Source organism: Xyrauchen texanus, chromosome 21, assembly GCF_025860055.1.
Source record: "Xyrauchen texanus isolate HMW12.3.18 chromosome 21, RBS_HiC_50CHRs, whole genome shotgun sequence".
Lineage (NCBI taxonomy): Eukaryota > Metazoa > Chordata > Actinopteri > Cypriniformes > Catostomidae > Xyrauchen > Xyrauchen texanus.
The window spans coordinates 28,906,418-28,926,866 of NC_068296.1; the positions used below are offsets into that span (position 1 = coordinate 28,906,418).

Here is a 20,449-nt window from a genome sequence, read left to right on the forward strand (position 1 = left end):
ACCACAGCACAGCATGGGTTCACCCCTCAGATTGAGAGAGATAGAAAGATAAGATAAGAGTGCGAAAGAATCAAAAGCTTTTTTCGAATGTTACTTTGTAGTTTAAAAGAACAGTTGATTAAATTTTTTTAATTCTGTCATAATTTACTTTACTTCATGTCTTTCTAAGCTCCTGGTATTTTCTCTCTTCTTCAAGTCCCCCCCTTATAACAACTTAAATTTGAAGTTGTTATAAGAAGACTGTAGTCTTCTGAGCTACTTGTGTTCCACAGAAGAAAGAAAATCATAGAGGGAGTGATCAAAGTTTGACATAAATGTAAGTTTTTGGATGAACTATTAATTTAAGGTGTTCGTTGGGTGTGATGTTAGTGTGAGTAGGGCAGGGTGTTGATACAGATTTTCAGATTCATAAGTTCTTGATTCGATTCTGATTTTGAATCGATTCTATATCAATTCATATGGGTATATTTAAGTTATTATGACCATTTTACTTATGTATAAAATAAATTCTCTGCCAGCTAATGCTGTTATTTTTACAGGGGACCTTCTTACTAGGTACATTATGAAAACATTAATTTATCCATAATTTTTGTTACATTTTAGCTTTTTTTAAATGTACAAATCCATGTATCCCATCAATAAATATTATATTATTTTGCATATATGATATTTTGTTACATGTGTATTATTAAATGCATAATTTCTACTATTTACAAGAATTTCCATTGATTTGTAGAACACGTGTTAAAAATAGGTACTGTCTCTTTAAGAAAACTGGCAGTTCTAGAAAGAGCATCTGTAAATGAATGCATGTTAATGAGAGAGAACTTGAATGGCTTCTTTACCTCATCCGTGCTATTTCTGATTAGAATTAATTGGTTTTTTTTTGTTGTTTTTGATCAACAATTGACTGTAAAGAGCAGAAAGAATATTAAAGGGGTCATGACATGAGAAACCAAATTTGCCTTGATCTTTTGGTATATAAGAGGTCTTTGTATCATTAAAACGTCCTGCAAGTTTAATATTTTAAGACGTCCTCCCCATTCTAAACGAATCATTTATTTAATCAAACTCAAAATACAGCTCGTTCTGGATTCATGGTTAGAAGTGACGTGTCGGTTAGAAGTGACGTACCAGCGTTTGCATATGACCGCCTCCAGCACAAGATAACTACGCTTTAAGTGCAAGACAACTACGCTCATTTCAGTATCGCCGTGCGCCTCACAAGTGTTCAGTCGATGGACAGCGAGCTCTGACAGAGACTACTTGTGCACAGGAAAATTACGATGCCACACAGATGTGCTGTTCCTGGCTGTGGTCAAACAAAACCTCTGAATAAGCTGCCGAAAATCCAGGCGTCAGGGAAAAATGGATGCAGTTTATTTTTTGCGGACGTTCCAGTCACGGCAGTGTTAACTTAAGCGTTTGTTCTGTACATTTTAAGGATGACTGTTTTGAGAACAAATCTCAATATGATGCTGGCTTTGCCAGAAAACTGTTGCTCAAAGATAAGTCCGTGCCGACTATTCTGGGAACAACGACGACGCTAAACTGTAAGTAATCTATTTTAAACTTTAAACTACTTTTTAAAGCGCAATTTCATTCATTATGAATAATCACAGTGTTTTTACTTAGTTTACTTGCATATTGTTCTGGCTGGAGGCGTCAATAATTGATACATAGGCACTGGCGTTAGCCAATCATAACAGTGGGCGTTAACACTGAAGTCTTAAATGGAAAACGCCCCCAAAACAGACTGTTTGAATCAGAGGATGAGAAACAGGGTGGGAAAAGGTCATAAATCACTAGATTTTAAAAGTTTTTCTTAAAAAAAAATATATTAATACTATAATTGCACCTAAGGGAACATAATAATACAATAAAAAAAACCATGTCATGACCCCTTTAAAAGAAATATAATTCAATGGACAAATGGATTGCGTGAATCACGTCTTTGGACACACATTACACTGAATGAGTCAAACCACACTTTTAAGTCAAGTCAAGTCAATTTTATTTGTATAGCGCCTTTCACAACACACATAATTTCAAATCAGCTTTACAGAAGATCAGGCATTATCAGACAATAAAACTGTAATGTCTATAATGTCGATGAGTCATCATTGTGTAATTAGATAAAATACTTTTACTCTGAACATGCAGTGAATGGATCTACAGTATGTGCTCAATTTCTTTGCCAATATACAGTACTTCTTAATCACTGCTGAGTAAAATCTGAACATTTACCAGCCAGTGGCTAATTACAGACAGAGAGTTGCGCATATAAGTAAAAGTTCGATCTTAGGATTTAAGAATCGATTTCGAGAGTGTTCAAATGAAGATTGTGATGCATTGGATAATCTATATTTTTACCCAGTCCTGAGTGTGAGGGCCATTTTGCCATTGTGGCTTGAAATGTCTCATATGGCTGACACTGCTAATGCCATGTGCATGAACTCTGATTCATTTGAGAGGGAACACACACACACACACATAGAGAGATGTTAGTGCGGCTGTCCTTATGAGGACTCTACATAGACATAATGATTTTCATACTGTATGAACTGTATATTCTGTCCCCTATCCCTAAACCTAACCCTCACAAAAAACTTTCTGCATTTTTACATTTTCAAAAAACAATTGTTTCGTTTTTTAAGCAATTTAAATTATGGGGACACTAGAAATGTCCTCATAAACCACATTGTAGCATAATACCCTTGCCCACACACACAGCAGTGAATGGTTGGGTTGAATGCTTCAACAATATGACGCATGGACTGTGTGTGTGTGTGTGTGTGTGTGTGTGTGTGTGTGTGTAGTTATCAGACAGTCGCCGGTGTCAGTGCTGATCCTTTTCTGTAGCCCTGCTCTCCACCAGCCAGTGCTCATAAACAAACATGTTTTGGAAACAGTTCTGCGTGGCTTGCCATTGACTGTTCAAAAGACTGATCAAGTCTGACTGGTTCCTTGGCACTTTGGTGTGATCTGATCCTGAGAGATCTGTTTTAGTGTGTGCTTATAAATGTGCCCGTCTGTCTATATGAGAATCTCAGGAAGGGTACGTCTCCATCTGTTTACCAGAGCATGAAATAAATGACATAACCTGTCATACATATTAGTGGTAATGGATTTCATAGCAATACAGGGCCACCCATATAACATATGCAAAGTTCCACACAAAGACAATATATGAGAAAGAACACATTCTTTTCTGTGAATTCTATTTTGGGTGTCTGTTTCCTCTCAGATAGATAGATAGATAGCTAGCTAGCTAGCTTATGAAAACTCATTCCTCAATAGAGGGTGTTGTTGTTTGGATCTGATAGAGTAATGTCTTGGATCTAGAAGCTTTCTTATGGGTCATTCTTTATTTAAGGGCACTTTTTACTACTTGAATTTTCCTGATTTATTAATTTATTTTAAAATGATTACAAAAGGCAAGTTAAAAGTCTGGCTAGGCGACAACCCTTGATTTAACCGTTTAAATCCATTTAAAAAGTAAAGTAATTCAAGAGACACAATGAAAAGTTTAAAGATATATTATCAATGATTTAAAGCTAGAATGCCCATTGTGGACTCCAAAAGACCTTTGAAGGTGTCCTGTGGTATCTGGCACCAAGACGTTAGCAGCAGATCCTTTAAGTCCTTTAAGTGGGGCCTCCATGGATCGAAAATGTTGGTCCAGCACATCCCATAGATACTCAATGGGATTGAGATCTGGGGAATTTGGAGGCCAACTCAACACCTTGAACACTTTGTAATGATTCTCAAACCATTCCTGAACAATTTTTGCAGTGTGGCAGGGCGCATTATCCTGCTGAAAGAGGCCACTGCCATCAGGGAATACCATTGCTATGAAGGGGTGTATGTGGTCTGTAACAAAGTTTAGGTAGGTGGTATGTTTCGAAGTGACATCCACTTGAATGACAGGACCCAAGGATTCCCAGCAGGACATTGCCCAGAGCATCACACTGCCCATGACCCTGTCGCCGGTTCACCGGTTGTACTCCCTTGGACCACATTTGGTAGGTACTAACCACTGCATACCAGCAGCACCCCACAAGACCTGACATTTTGGAGATGCTCTGGCCCAGTCATCTAGCCATCACAATTTGGACCTTGTCTAAGTCGCTCAGAACCTTACACTTGCCCATTTTTCATGCTTCCAACACATGAAATTCAAGAACTGACTGTTCACTTGCTGCCTAATAAATCCCACACCGTGACAGGTGCCATTGTAATAAAAATGTTATTTACTTCACCTGTCAGTGGTTTTAATGTTATGGCTGATCAGCGTATATTAGGGGACATAAAAGCTCACCTTAAGAATCACCCCTATATGTGGGTATTTTTTGGTTAAGTTAATCACAGTTAAGCTATTAAAATGGCTCTGGCTTTTATAATTTAATTTGTCTTTTATAAAGGTCATAAAGAGAATTTAAAAAACAATTGTGGCCAATGTACAAACTCATTCATCATTTTATAGTCAAAACCAATTAATCTACCTAGGCAGACTCTGATAGAGTCACGGATTACATTATTTTAAAACTTATTGTTGTGCTCTGTGTGTATGTGTACTGTGTGTTTCTGTTTTGTTCTTTTGTTCTGTCCAGGCCTGTAATTCATTTTTGCCTCCCCAGAAAATGTCAGCTCGCTCAGTAATCTGATTACTCATACTTTATGGGTTTTGCCGATGTATTAATATGTTGTATATGTTGTTCACTTATCACTAACGTCAGTGCCTGGCAGGACACCAAGCTTTGTTTACAGAACTCTCAGCACTGCTGCTCTAAAAAAAAACTAATTTGCACCTTAAACTTGAAGGAAAAGTTCACACAAAAAATGAAAATTCTGTCATCATTTGCTCACCATCATGTCGCTCCAAACCTGTTTGACTTTCTTTCTATGCACAAAAGGAGATGTTAGGCAGCTCCTTAGGCTGCTATTTCCAAGCTGCTGAAAGCATAACAGCTATGACAAAAGGCAAGATTCCAGTCTCTTCCTCACACAAAGCTATTATATGGCTTCAGAAGACTTGAATATTAAGGACAAATTGTATGAACTACTTTTTTTTGTTTGTTTTTTGTCCTTTTTGGAACTTGAAAGCCCATAGTCACTATTTGCTTTCACTGTATTGATCTTTTCATCTGGATCTTTTATTGTAAGTTTTGTATTTGCATTTGAGTCATCCTGGGCAATACCATCTCACAGGACCTGAAGTGGGTGACACACATTGACTCCACTGTGAAAAAAGCCCAGCAGAGGTTTTACTTCCTTCACCAGCTGAGGAAGTTCAATCTTCAACATGTGCTGTTGATACAGTTCTACTCAGCACTCATTGAGTCTGTCCTCTGCACTTCAATAACTGTCTGGTTTGGTGCAGCTACGAAATCAGACATCAGAAGATTACAAAGCACAGTTCAGACTGCTGAGAGGATTAATGGTTGCCCCCTCCCTCCCCTTCAAGAACTAAACACTTCCAGAGTGAGGAAAAATGATGGTAAAATCACTCTGGACCCCACTCACCCTGCCCACTAACTTTTGAACTGTTGCCCTCTGGCCGACGCTACAGAGCTCTGAACACCAGAACCGTCAGACACAGGAACAGTTTTTTCCATCAGGCTATCCATCTCATGAACAGTTAAAACTGCTCTATTGAGTAATAATTATGTCCAATACACACCTTAGTCTATTTATATTTATCCAACATACGATACCTCTTCTGCCATTACATTCCCTTGCATCTGTATATAATTGTCATCTGTTCCCCATGGACTACACTTCCTTCAGGGTAGTGTCACCAAGACCGGTGTGGACAGCTGCAATGATGAGGGCAGGGAATTATGGGAAGTGTAGTCCATGGGGAACAGATGACAGAGGCAAAACACAGGGTAGACAACAGTGAATCGTGACAATAACAGATTTGTATTTGTACATGCATGTGTGTGTGTATATATGTACACACACACACACACACACACACACACACACACACACACACACACACATATATATATTGTCTTATTGTGTATTTCTATATACAGTATACTTATATTTTCTATTCACTATTTTTTATTTATTTTTTTAAGACTGGAATCTCCTGTCACCAAGACAAATTCCTTGTATGTGTAAGCATGCTTGGCAATAAAGCTGATTCTGATTTAGGTTACAATCTGCAAAACATCTCCTTTTTGTGTTTGAATATCATGAGGGTGAGTAAGTGATGACACCATTTTCCTTTTTGGGTGAACTGTTTCTTTAAAGAGGGGCATAATCTACCAATTTTTCCCCTTAAACCCACTTATAATTAGTCAGTCCAGGTTTTTTGCAGCAAAAACATTTATTTACAGTTGAAGTCAGAAGTTTACATAAACCTAGCCAAAAACACAAGTCCTGACATTTAATCGTAGAACACATTCCCTGTCTTAGGTCAGTTAGGATCACTACTTTTTTTTTTTAAGAATGTAAAATGTCAGAATAATAGTAGAGCATTATATATTTCAGCTTTTATTTCTTTCATCACATTTCCAGTGGGTCAGAAGTTTACATACACATTGTTAGTATTTGGTAGGATTGCCTTTAAATTGTTTAACTTGGGTCAAATGTTTTGGGAAACCTTCCACAAGCTTCTCACTATATGTTGCTGGAATTTTTTCCCATTCCTCCAGACAGAACTGCTGTAACTGAGTGAGGATTGTAGGTATCCTTGCCTGCACATGCTTTTTCAGTTCTACCCACAAATTTTCTATCGGATTGTGGTCCGGGCTTTTTGATGGCCACTTCAATACCTTGACTTTGTTGTCCTTAGGCCATTTCACAAAATTTGAGGTATGCTTGGGGTCATTGTCCATTTGGAAGACCCATTTGCAACAGAGCTTTAACTTCCTGACTGTAGTCTTGAGATGTTGCTTCAATACATCCACATCATTTTCTTTCCTCATGATGCCATATATTTTGTGAAGTGCACCAGTCCCTCCTGCAGCAAAGCACCCTCACAACATGATGCAGCCACCTCCATGCTTCACAGTTTGGAAGGTGTTCTTCAGCTTGCAAGCGTCACCCTTTTTCCTCCAAACATAACGATGGTCATTATGGCCAAAAAGTAAGATCTTTGTCCTCATGTGCACTTGCAAACTGTATACTATTTTTATGGTGGTTTTGGAGCAGTGGTTTCTTCCTTGCTGAGCAGCCTTATGTTGATATAGGACTTGTTTTACTGTGGATATAGATACTTGTTTACCTGTTTCCTCCAGCATCTTCACCGAGTCCTTTGCTGTTGTTCTGGGATTGGTTTGCACTTTTCAAACCAAACTACGTTCATCTCTAGGAGACAGAATGCATCTCCTTCCTGAGCAGTATGATAGCAGCATGGTCCCATATTGTTTATACTTGCGTACTAATGTTTGTACAGATTAACCTTATGGTATTTGGAAATTGTTCCCCAGGATGAACCAGAATTTTCTGAGGTCTTGGCTGATTTATTTGGATTTTCCCATGATGTCAAGCAAAGTTTCACTGAGTTTGAAGGTAGGCCTTAAAATACATCCACAGGTACACCTCCAATTGACTCCAATTAGCCAATCAGAAGCTAATTGGCTAATAGCCTAAATGCTTGTCTTAATTTTCTGGAATTTTCCAAGCTGCTTAAAGGCACAGTTATCTTAGTGAAATTACATTTCTGACCCACTGGAATTGTGATAGTCAATTAAAAGTGAAACAATCTGTCTGTTAACAATTGTTGGAATAATGAATAATGTCATGCACAAAGTAGATGTCCTAAACGGCTTTCCAAATCTATAGTTTGCTAATATTAAATCTGTGGAGTGGTTAAAAAAATGAGTTTTAATAACTTCAACCTAAGTGTATGTAAACTACTGACTTCAACTGTAGTTTTACATGAGCATTTTCCACCCTCTCAATATTTGGTTAGGTTGATTGTTATTTCAAAACAGTGACTAATTGTAAATGCCCTTGTTTTGCAACTTTAATGAGTTTCAATAGATAGTCTGGGTCTGCTATGACTACATTACACTTATTTATATTTTCTGTGACATGTCCCCTTTAAGAGTCTTAATGCCTTCCCATCATTCCTTGTAACTTTCTGCCATAGGGTTAAAGAGGTCGATCCGACCACACACACAACACACACATTCTTTACTGTGATGTATGTGAAGTAAGAAGCAGTCATTATGTAATCTGAAGAGTTTGCCTGCGAGGACTTTGGCATATTAGTCTTGTCTGTTTATCTCTGTGTGGTATTCTCCAGAACAGTCATTTGTGTAAAGGTTACTTCACGGAAAGAACAAACTGAACCAGCGACTGACAGATGTTCAGAATTCCTTTAGTTATACTAAGAAATGGAAGGTTCATTAACTGGTGCATTTTAGAGCCTTTTGTTTAAGAAAGATACAATGGAACCGTGCAAATATATATATTTTCTATCCTTTTGGTGAGACTTTTATTTTATGTAAGCTTTTTTGGTTCAGTTAGAGGCTGCTATCAACTTGTTTTTTGGTTAAAAATAGTTTTTTTGTTAGGGTAAAGAATAAGGGTGGGAATCACCCTTAGAGACCTGGCGATAAAAAGCTAGATTGATCGTCAGAGCCGTAGCCTCATGGACAAGTGTTTTGACATATGGTGCAGTAGCATCATGGGCAACCTGAGATAAAGTTCCAACTTGAGGTCTTTTTTCTCGATCCTGATCCCCCTTTTCTCACAGCCATTTCTGTCTATCTGTCTCTCTCGCTCTCTCTCTCTCTCTCTCTCTCTCTCTCTCCACTAACCTATCTAATAAAGGTGAAAATTGCCAAATATATAAAAAGTTATATTAATATCTGGGATATGATACAATAATATTGCAATTTCTTATGTTTGTGTATTGCAATTAAAAAATGTGACAGTATAGTGAGCTTTTTGAAGTTGTTTCTCATTCATATAGAATGGCAAGGCAAAATATGTGTACCCCTTGGAATTACCTGCACTTATGTATAAATTTGTCTTAAAATCTGGTTTGATCTTCAGTTACAATAATGAACAAACACAATCTGTTTGAACTAATAACACACAAATTATTGCATTGGTCTTGTACATACTGAATACATCATTCAATAAAAGCTAATTAAAGTCAGGAGTTGGCAAACCTGGCAGCCAATTAAAAAATGAGATTGGAGGTGTGGGTTAGATCTACTTTCAATTATAAAAAGAACTCAAACATGAGTTTGCTATTCACGAGGATCATCTGCTGACATGGACCATGCCTCTCAAAAAAGAGATTTCTGAAGACCTACAATCAAGAATTGTTGCTTTGCATGAAGCAGGAAAAGGTTACAAAGTTATCTCAAAGAGCTTAGATAGATCTCTACTCAGTCACCGTTATATAAATGGAGACGATTTAGTACTCAAATGGCACACCGCAGAATGCTCGATGAGGTAAAAAAAAGAAGCCTAGAGTGACAGCTAATACTTGAAGTAATCATTGGAACTGGTTAACATCTCTGTTCATGTGTCTACTATAATGAAAATATTAAACAGGCATAGTGTCCATGGCAGAAAATCACGAAGGAAGCCACTGCTTTCCAACAAAAAACATTTCTGCATGCTTGAAGTTTGCCAAAGACCACCTTGACACTCCACAATGGTACTGGAAAAATGTTTTGTGGACTGATGAAAATAAGGTTGAATGGTTTGGGAAGAACACGCAGCAGTATGTATGGAGTAAAAAGGGCACCGCATTCCAACATGAAAACATCATACCAACGGTGAAGTACAGTGGAGAGAGCATCATGATTTGCAGCTGCTTTGCTGCTTCAGAATCTGGACCGCTTGTCATCACTGAGGGAAAAATTAATTCACAAGTTTATCAAGATATCCTACAGGATAATGTCAAGGTGGCTGTGTGCCAGCTGAAGCTCAGTAGAAGTTGGGTGATGCAGCAGGACAATGATCCTAAACATTGAAGTAAATCCACTTAAATTATAATTGTTCGTATTTTGTTAGCTTAAGCACATTGTGTTTGACTATACTTGTGACTTAGATTAATATGAGATCACATTTTGAACAAAGAGTTCACATTCTTTTCTTTCCACATTATATTGGTCTATCGGGGTGCAGAAATTGTATCTTCTCACACCCTTTCTCTGAGTGGTGGTCAATCTCTTTTTACCCAAAAGTATTTTTGTAGGAAAATGTAGATTAACACAGATTCTTGGAATTGTGAGGTAAAACACTTCCACCTGTAGTAAAGAAACACTTTAGTCAATGTGGCACTTTTATATACACCACATTTATCCTTAGTGTCACAACTGTAGGTTGTGCTCTCTCTGTCTGTCTGTCTGTGTGTGTCTGTGTGTGTGTGTGTGTGTGTGTGTGTGTGTGTGTGTGTGTGTGTGTGTGTGTGTGTGTGTGTGTGTGTGTTGTCTATACATGCCATGTGTGTATGTGTGCACTCTTGGTGTCTGAATTTTGTTTCATATGTGCTGGCTTGGCTCTGTGGTTAAAGTCTGGCATGTTGCTCAGGTCCTTTCCTTTGAAGTGACAACAGCGCAGCAAAAACCTGCAAAACATACTTTTCGCAAGAACACCGACACACATATAAACACATACAGACAAGCAAATTGCTCATGGTTTGTTCATATACCTCAGAGATGCCAACCAAGAGAGCTAAATAAAATAAAACAAACCTTTACTTAACATAATTAATGCATAATAAATTCACTTTGTCACCATTGTTTTATTAGCACTGTTGTACCTCATGGAGAATGCTGTGGTTTAGTGGGTGGCTGCAGGAGTGAATCGATATGGTGTTCTCTCTCGCTGTTGTAGTATGATAATAGGACTGTACAAGTTGTTTCTTATCGGGTGCTTGTCCCTAAACAGCCCTCTTTTTAGTTTAATGCTCTTGGAGTGCAGACGGTATTAGTCAGTTGCTACTGAAGCATCGAAGTAGCTACTGTGAAGTCTTAAAGTGGCTTGACCCCTATACTCTTAAAGGGATAGTTCACAGAAAATGTTTAATTCTGTCATCTAAACTGTATGTTTTTCATTATTAAAACACAAACAGAGTTATTTTATGCTGAAGCTGCTCTTTCGATGAAAGTGAATTTTGGAAGATTGTGCCAAGCTACAAAATAGCCGTTCCCTTGCGATGCCCTTTAAACCGGAAGTAGCTTGGTTAACGCCATTATCTCCCACCCTCCCATGATGTTTTCTCCATATGTCATCAATAGCCCCTCCCAAACATATGGTTTCCTCTCTTCTCTCTTACACACACCCATCCACTTAACAGCCTTGATAAGCAGTCAGTAACATGCTGTTTGGTGCGGCCATTAAGCCTGTGTGTGACAGAGTGTTTGTTGTTTGTTTGTCTTTTTCTCTGTCCGTTAGAACACATGTCAATGACTTTAGCTGCTACCACCCCAGCTGCTCTGCCCGCTTGGTGCACTAACACCCAGACTGAGCTGTCTCACCAAATACCACACAAGCCCCGCACTAACGGGTCATGTTGGGACATAACATGCAAGTGTACATCCATATCCCTCTTCATTCTGCATCATCCATAAATCTGTCTAACCCAGAGGAAAATTGTATTGCTCAGAGGTTGATATTTCAAAGCTGAAGTGTGTAGTTTTTTTAGTGATAGACCGTTATATCGTCCAGGACGATTAATAATAACCGTGTTCGCTTGGTCGATTAATAGAAGTGTCATCCTTCCCTTGTGTCAGTTCCCAAATCTACCAATAGATTCGTCAATGCATAGTCAACACTTTCTGTTTTCAAGTTTTTTTTCATGCTTATGCAGATTTGAGTAAAAAAGTGTTTATTTCATTTTAGAAATGTTGTGTACATCTGATTTGCTGTTATATTGTATTATGTTTATCAGCATTTATATCGGCCATCCAGCTCTCTAGATATTGGCATTGGCCATTGAAAAAACAATATCGGTTTACCACTATTAATTTCTACGCCACTAGTGTCACCAAACAGAATTTTAATATTGACTATTGACTATTTTTAAATGGGTTTCCCCAAACAATCCCCCTGTCTGCCATAAAGCAGATAGCCCCTCCCCCAAACTCATACCATTTGTTGAAGCAATATTGCTGTATCGAGCTAATTGAGATGTTCAGACATGCAGAGCAGTGTTTTGATGGCACCACAGAGCCACAGTGTTTACGCTTTTAAGTGAAATCAGTCTACAAATGGCTTACTTAGTTGTCTCTGCATATTAAGCTTGGAAAGCAGAAAGTATTTTAACATAAAAAGTAAACATGATATGTAAAAAAAAAAAATTTAGCACTGGAGAGTCATCCTTCTAATCGATTTGCCCAAAACTGTCCTCTTTCATATTCAGAGTGCGGAATCTGATTCATTGTAGTCAATAAGTTCATTCAGAAATGAACAAATTCAAGATTTGAGTTCCTCTACCTTACCAAAGTCTTTCTAGCAACTCAGTCCACTGGCAGCCATCTTTGAAATGCTCTCAGTAAGCTGTTTCCAGTAATGGAAATCTCTGCTAAATAGTCTCTGACCATACATACTACAAGGTTTTCTTTTTTTATATAGAAATATTTGTTAAAAGGCTGCTGTTGATTAAAAATGTTTTGTTCATAATATAGGTTCTATGTTATTGTATGTAGTGTGAATTTATGTTCATGTTTAGTGCTCTTAATTGAGATTTATTATTCAAAAACCCTGAGAACTTGGTATCTTGACAAATCTGAGCACATTTTGAAACATTATTGGGATCTCATCTGAAACTCTAGAGGAGACATGTGGGATCATTGTGGTCTTTTCTCAAGCAGAAACATCTGCAAAGCAGGAGATGTAGTAAAAGTCTTAATTTGCTCTCAGCCCAGTGCTGTTTTGGAGAAACAACTGTGATTTTAAAGAGAACTCATTTGTGATTTTTTTCATTCCTATGGGCAGGTCTGTCCTGCACAACCCTAATAGTAATAAGATAATGCTTTATTTATGTTGTGCCTTTGTGAGTATGGTCTTTGTATCTGCCTCTGTGTTTCGTTCCATAAATAGATTGGCATGTGATTCCTAAATGAGGACTGGGTGGTCAATATCCTGCAGCATACACACTCTCTCGCTCTCTATCTCTATCTCTCCTTCTCTGTCTTATGGTTGAAGAGTTGAGCATGACTGTAAGCTCAACATGCAAACCAGACGACATACCCAGGCAAAATAATAATCAGCCTAAGTAATGCTACTGTGTGTGCTATGTGTCTCGTTTCCTGCTGGAACTGTACCTATCTTCACACAATGCACAATGTGTGTGCTCCCAGCTGCTCAGAGCTCTCTGAAGTGTGCATGCCCCACTCTGCTCTGGAGGTGAGAGATACACCGTATTATGAATAGAGACAATAGCCAGAGGTTTCCTGCTCCCACTCTCCGTGGAACTACTGGGTTTTATTAGACGAGACAGACGGAGCGAGAAAGAGAAGGGGGTGGATGATAGAAGAGGTTAGGGAGTAATGGATTGAGGGGAGATTTTTTATTATTATTAAAACTATTTGTTATTATGGGTCCGCTGTAGCTTTCAAGACTCATTCGTGTCTATCGAAATGTAGCTCATCAAGCTGCATCGTGACTAAAATTAAGAATCCAGAACGTTTCTGATCTGCAAAGAACCAAATTTTCAACTCAATAAACCTATACAGTGGAACATGGTTCTTGATTAGAAATGAGCTATTTTCTGAATTTAAGGTGCTGCAAAGAACCATTAAAGAATCTTTATTTTTAAGAGTGAATAGTGTTTTGAAGTGATGGGTAGTCTGTTACTAGCCCTAGTGTATGTGTCGTATAGGAATCGATTATTTTGTTCTAACGTCATGCTGTGCATTTAAAGGGAGAGATAATGTCTCTTTCTATTGCTCCATTCCTCTAGTTTATATTTTAGGATTAAATATATTGTTTTTGACGCAGCATATATCTAAAGATTTCTGCCATCTTTTAAACTGGATACAAGTATCTAGGGACTGCCATTGTTACCATTCATTTCAAGTTAAAGTTGTAATATGTCTTTAAATTGGACTAATTTGAAAGTGTGCTGTTATAATAGCAGGAGTTTGTCTACGTATCACAGAAAAAAATCATATTAATATTATCCATTTTATCTTTCATTTTATCATTCTTTTTCAGTTACTCTGCATATTTTGTTTTTGGGTATCTTTCGTTTTGCATGACTTAAATTGCAGCTAAGCTGAAAATACTTTGGCAATACAAATGTGCCATTATTTGTCAAGTAAATAAAACACATTAAAACTGAAACAGGAGAGGGGAAAAAAAGGACAAGACCACAAGAAAAGAAATGTGCAAGGCGAAGTCAGCAGAGGGATTGTTTGATTGCAAGAGTGTCAGGAGACAGCAGAAAGGATAAAGTGGCCAAATTAAAGGAGGATTGGAGCTGAAAAAGATAATTCCAGATCAGGAGAAACAAAACCTGGAGAGCTAACAAAAACGGTCTCATGAAAAGGCAGGTAATGGGATAGAAAGGGACAAAAGCAATGTTTTAAGGGTGTTTTTAGAGATAGGAGAGTAAAGCCCCCCCCCCCCCAATGGCATGCTACAGTGGGCATCGCACTGAGCTACAGGGGATAATGCTTTGTCTAGACAAGCGGAGGTCAATTCATTAACCACTGATTTCTTCCCTGGACCATTTTTCCAAAAGTGTATGTCCTGGATCAGACAGAGCAGACAAAGCAAACCTCTGCAGAATATGGTCCATTCTTTGTGTTTAACCCTTAAACCCTTGAAAGCAGTCTCAAAGTCAGAATTTTGAGAATTATGATTTAGTATGAATTATAGGACTCAAAAACAATTTTGTGTTTAATGGAATTTCATAGGATTGGAGTTAGCTATTTTTATTTAGTGGTGCTTGCTTTTCAAACAAAGCTTTTTCAAAATGCTTAACACTAAGTATTACATTTTTGGCATGCAACTCATCCTGCACCGTTTGTACTGCAGACGTGAATGATAGGTTTGGTGAGCTATTACTTTTCTAAGAATTCAAACTTTTTTGATTTTCAGCTGTGAATGATAAAACGGTTGCAAAATCTCTTTAACATGTGACCCGAGGCGTATTTGCAGTAGGGACCAAAATATTATTTGGTCCCAAAGAGTCTTGGTGGTGTGCTCTTTTAACTACACTGAAAACCCTTTTAAGTTGACTATTCATTTGATTGACTAAACTCATTCCTTCAAATTAATTGAGTAATGGTGTCTCCAAAACATACGTGATTAAGTTCAATTAACTTGGTGTTCATATAGAATGAACTTAACTACAGTATTTAGGTTGTTAACTAGATGAAAGCACACTTAACTCAGATTTGCTATTTAAATATTGTTGTTTCCACTGTTGTTCACTTTTAGATCAAACAGTAGCACAGCTCCAATAAAGATCATAACTAATTGTTGGTTAGTCATTAAATAAACTTAATTCTCCAAAGAAATGCATATATTTCCACACTTTAAATGCACATACACAAAGAGAATTAATCGACAGGGGCCAACCTGACCAATGTGGACACTGATCACACTAATGGTTACAACATCACACAAAGCAACTATTTGCAATAAAACAACATAAATAATATTTAAAAAAAACTAAAAAACTTTATACATTCTTAATTACAACTATTTAAATGCCTCTATAATGTCCTTTTGATGACGGACACATAATTAAATAATTCAAGCAGAAAGCATTATGGCTATTCCCTGTAGCCTCAATTTTGTACTCAAAAGGTTTGAGTTATTTATATTTAAAATCTTAAGTCTGTGTATTTTTAAGATACGTAAGTTAAATGAATTTAAATATTTGAGTTATGAGCCCAAAACCTGACATTTCAAGTAATACTTCACAAAGAAGACAACTTGATATTTCCAGTAATGACTACTTCAAGGTTTATATTGTAGGGCCAGTAAGCAACAATGGAGAACTCCCTAACCACTGACATTTTCTAAAGAAAATTTTAAAATCTAGTACTTCTTTATAATCTAATTTTCTTGCAGTTAAGTCGCAGCTTCACTATGTTAACATTTTTCATAGAACAATTAACAAACTTTGTTGGACTGGGCGTTTACCTAACCCCTGATCTCAAAACAGCAAAAAAAAAGTGGGTTAACCAACCCTTGACAAAAGACAAATGCAGTAATAGGCCTAGTTCCTGAAATAAACTGACCATTAGCATTTCAACGCGCTGCTTGTAAAAGGCAGATAAATAACTCTCTGGTATGCTCAGTGGCAGTGCATTAAACCAGCCCACTCTGTGAGGTATGCTGAAAGCTGGGTGGCACTACCAGAGGCATTCCAGCATTGTAAATATGAAACAATGGCCCGGACTGGAGGTATTCTCACTGAAGAGTTCCCGTTGAGTTTCTACAGGTCTTTTCTATGATATCGATGCATAAACATCATTCCAACAACAACAACAGAGAAAGGGTGGAAATCAGCTAGGCCGTAAACACTTGCACTGGTCTCATTGAATAGCTGTTGAGTTTGAAAGGGATTAAATGCATTGTCGTAATGCGCATGTTGTTTGGAGATAACATCCTGACCATTTGAACTCTCACTGTTTGTTCTATAAAAGACATAGCTGCATTTGTTGAAGAGTGTGTTCTGGTAACAGCATGCGGTTTTGGACCAGTTGACGGAACTTTCACTTGCCCTTTTTGGATGGTGTTTTTATGATAACCCTTGTAATGCTTTGCACATTTTTGGTCTTTGTGCTGTCTTGAACAATGTTGCTGTTGAACTCTTCAGATTTAAATATATCTAGGCTGATATAGATAAAACAAAACATTTTGTGGTAGGTTGAGTGAAAAGGTTTGCAGGGCAAGTACAATTCTCAACTACTGGCCTTAAAAAAATATCACTATTATTGAGCTGTGGGCATGTCTCTGTTCAAAGTCAGGTTAGGACATAAACTTATAGTTTGGTCCCTCCCACAAGTACATGACAGAGTATGACTTGGAGGTACTTGCCGGGACCGGATTGGATTAAAAAACAAAAACAATCATAATGGAGCCATGATAAATTAGATAGCGGTTTTGCTGCTCAGTAGTAATCTGAATATGTCAGATGCACCCAGGACTAGATTACCAGTCATGCCTGACGCAAAGAATTCCAGGGATGTTCCATCTGATCAGCTATCGCTATGGGAGATGTATTACTTAGGAGGCTTCAACTCTAACTTTGAAATGCACACACGCGCGCACACACACTGCTTTTGACCATGTACATATTATTTTTAGCATATAGACCTGGCAAAGAAAAGCGTAATCCAAGGAGTGACATCTGGCTTAGTAGTTTATGGGATTAGCATGGCCCTTGCTCCTAATAGCCCTTGCGGATGTTCTTAATTATTTGCTCCATCAACATATTGCTATGAAAGGCCTAAAATATTGGAAACTGCTTGGATCAATATAAATATATAATATATAGCATAATATCTAATATGTAGCATATATCATCTTGTATATGGGGTGTAGTATAGTAGTATATTTAGAATATTGGGATATAAACTGTGAAGATTATAGAGGAGTTACAGTAGAAGCTGCTGGGTTTAAGCTATAGATTATGTGCCTTACATATGTAATATAGGTTACAGGGGAGTTATGTTAAATTGTATGGACTGTATAAAGCACATATACAGCATAGACTGCATGCCCGATGTTTCTAATTAAATTAAAATGGTAATCAACTTTCAAAGTCTTAAAAAAAGGGCATTAGAGCTAAAGCCAGATGACCATTGAAATGATGAGCATTGTCAAATATAAAAGGAAAGGATATGGAGAGAGAGAGAGAGCGAGAGTGTGTGAGATATTTAAAAGTAAAGAAAAAAGTTGAGAATCAGAAAGCTCATTTTGAAACTGTAGCTATCAAGACTCGTAATAATGATAAAGTGTTCATGCAAAGTTTCCTCCCTCTGTTTCCTGTCTTGAGAATATTGTTGCGTCAAGGAATTTCTCAAATCAAGTGAGATTCATTATCTTCTTGTAAGATGAGACCACAAAGGAAAAAGTAATTATTCTTATAGATGTTCATTTTGTATGGAAAACATCACAGGAGATCCATTGTATATTTAATGTCCCCTGTGGCAGAATAGAGACATTCAAGATGGCTCTGGTTGTGTTTTCTAGATACAGTGTATATATATCAGTGTGAAATGAAATCACTTGATGAGCACATTTTTTGTTGATATATTTCCAATTGTAACAGGATATATGGATAAATGGGATATCTAGAAGGGCTCATCCCATTTTCTGTAAAAAAGCCAATAGCCTTTAGTTACCTCCAAGCCATGAACTTTATTTGCTAATTTATAGTCAATTGCAGGTGGTATTAGGGGAAGAACATTGTCATTTTAGAGATCACTTGATTTGACAAAAATCTGTTGAGTGCAAGATAAGTCATCAGTATTTTTGGTCTGTTTTCTCAATATGCTAAAGGATAATATTGTCTAAAGGATAATTTAGGAGTACCCTAACATTTTAGATGGCTTTAAAGCTAGTAGGCATGGACTAAAATCTACAAAACTAAAATTTTTAGCATTTATTAGGAAGACTATGGTCCCAATAAAGTGTCCAACATTTGTGTTCATGCTGTTGTGGCCCATCCACCTCAAGGTTCGAGATGTTGTGAATTCTGAGATGCTATTCTGCTCACTACAATTGTACAGAGTGGTTATCTGAGTTACTGTAGCCTTTCTTTCAGCTCAAATCAACCTTCTCCGTTGACCTCTCTCATCAACAAAGTGTTTCTGTCCGCCCAACTGCTCACTGGATGTTTTTTGTTTTTGCCACCATTCTGAGTAAATTCTAGAGACTTGTGTGTAAAAATCCCAGGAGATCAGCAGTTAAAGATATACTCAAACCAGCCCGTCTGGCACCAACATTCATGCCACGGTCGAAATCACTGAGATCACTTTTTTCCCCCATGCTGATGATTGATGTGAACATTAACTGAAGCTTGACTTTATGCAATGCACTGCTGCCACAAGATTGAATCGCATGAATATGTATGTGTACATGTGTACTTAATAAAGTACTCAGTGAGTTGTATTTGACATTGCCAATTTTCTGTGTAGTTTTCATGTATTCTTTTATTTAATTTGTACATAAAACCACCAACTCTCCTTGCAACATTTAATCCAACATTGAATCTTGATGTCAATATTTCAGGATTGAGAGAGAATGTGAGAAAATGTAGAAGGTTTTAAAGCATTGCCTTTGCATGTATCATTTGTATCCTAGAGATCACAAGAATCTTCCATTCATGCTGGCAGCAGATTACCATAATTGAGACTTGCTTGCACAGGAATGCAGTAAAAGTATTGTGCATCACAATAGCAGTTGATGCATGTGAGGCAGGATATGCACACTGGAGGAGCCTCTTATTTCCTAGTGGGCTAATTCAGGCCACTTTGGAGATTCTGTAAATAGTGTTACAGCGTCCTCTGTATGTAATCCTCTCTTTACTGTAATAATTATTTTAGCACTACAAACAGTGCTGTTTTGCGAGGGCTATTTCTGGGGTGTTGTTTGCTTGAAGAAGCGTTGCATGGTCTGATGCAGAGAGTGTTCCCAGAACCTCAATCCTGCTCAGTTCTGCTTGTGCTGTTTTGTTTTGAGGATCTGAAGAAGAAATGTTATTCAGATGTTTCAGGTACAAGCGCTTTTTCTTTTTAAATGCTTCTGGAAAAGCAATGTACATCTCCCTGAGGTAAACAGAGCAATGTGTTGCATCTGTGGGCTACATTTCTTTTTTGAGGAAATTGCAATCATTCCTTGAGACACGCGCAATTTTCTATGGCCTTGGGTTTGATGTGTGCTTGGTGATGTATTTTATTTTTCAGTGTCCTTGGAGGTCCTTTAAGTACATCCGGGTAGCACATTGTTTTTACAGAAATTCTTGAGGAACTGTAAAGAATCAATATTTTTTTCTGCATACATTAATATTCCATATTTAGCCAATTCACTTAAGGATTCCATTGTGTAAACAGTGGAGAGTAGTGTCAATGTTTTCACGAAGAAATCCCTCAAATGGTTTATAACTGTATAATGATGCACACACAAATTTATTTAGCTATGTTAATGGGAATTGTATTGTTGTATTGTTTTCAAATAAAGCTAATCATAATTACTACAGATTAACCCTAATATTCATTTTGTATTTTATAATAATAAAAGTAATTATGTTTTGGTACATTTATCTAAATTCTGTGGACATATTTCACCAGATTAATCTAGGTTAGAAAGATATGGCTAGGTTAGAAACACACATACACAGGAGCTGTCAAGCCATGCATGTTATTGGAAAAGTTTTTTGATGTATCATTTTTTTGCCATGTCTATTCACTTAATGTAGCAATATTCATAAATATACAGTATATGGGAAAACCAGTCCAGGTGCTGCCCTGAAGCAGGCTCTGTCAACATTAGTTTT

The 20,449-nt window shown here is 37.4% G+C and overlaps 1 protein-coding gene across 3 annotated transcripts in view; it reads left to right on the plus strand.

Moving 5' to 3' along the window:
- The window catches only part of hipk2 (homeodomain interacting protein kinase 2), a 130,923-nt gene that overhangs the window by 12,444 nt on the left and 98,030 nt on the right, over window positions 1–20,449 (plus strand). The window lies entirely within an intron of this gene.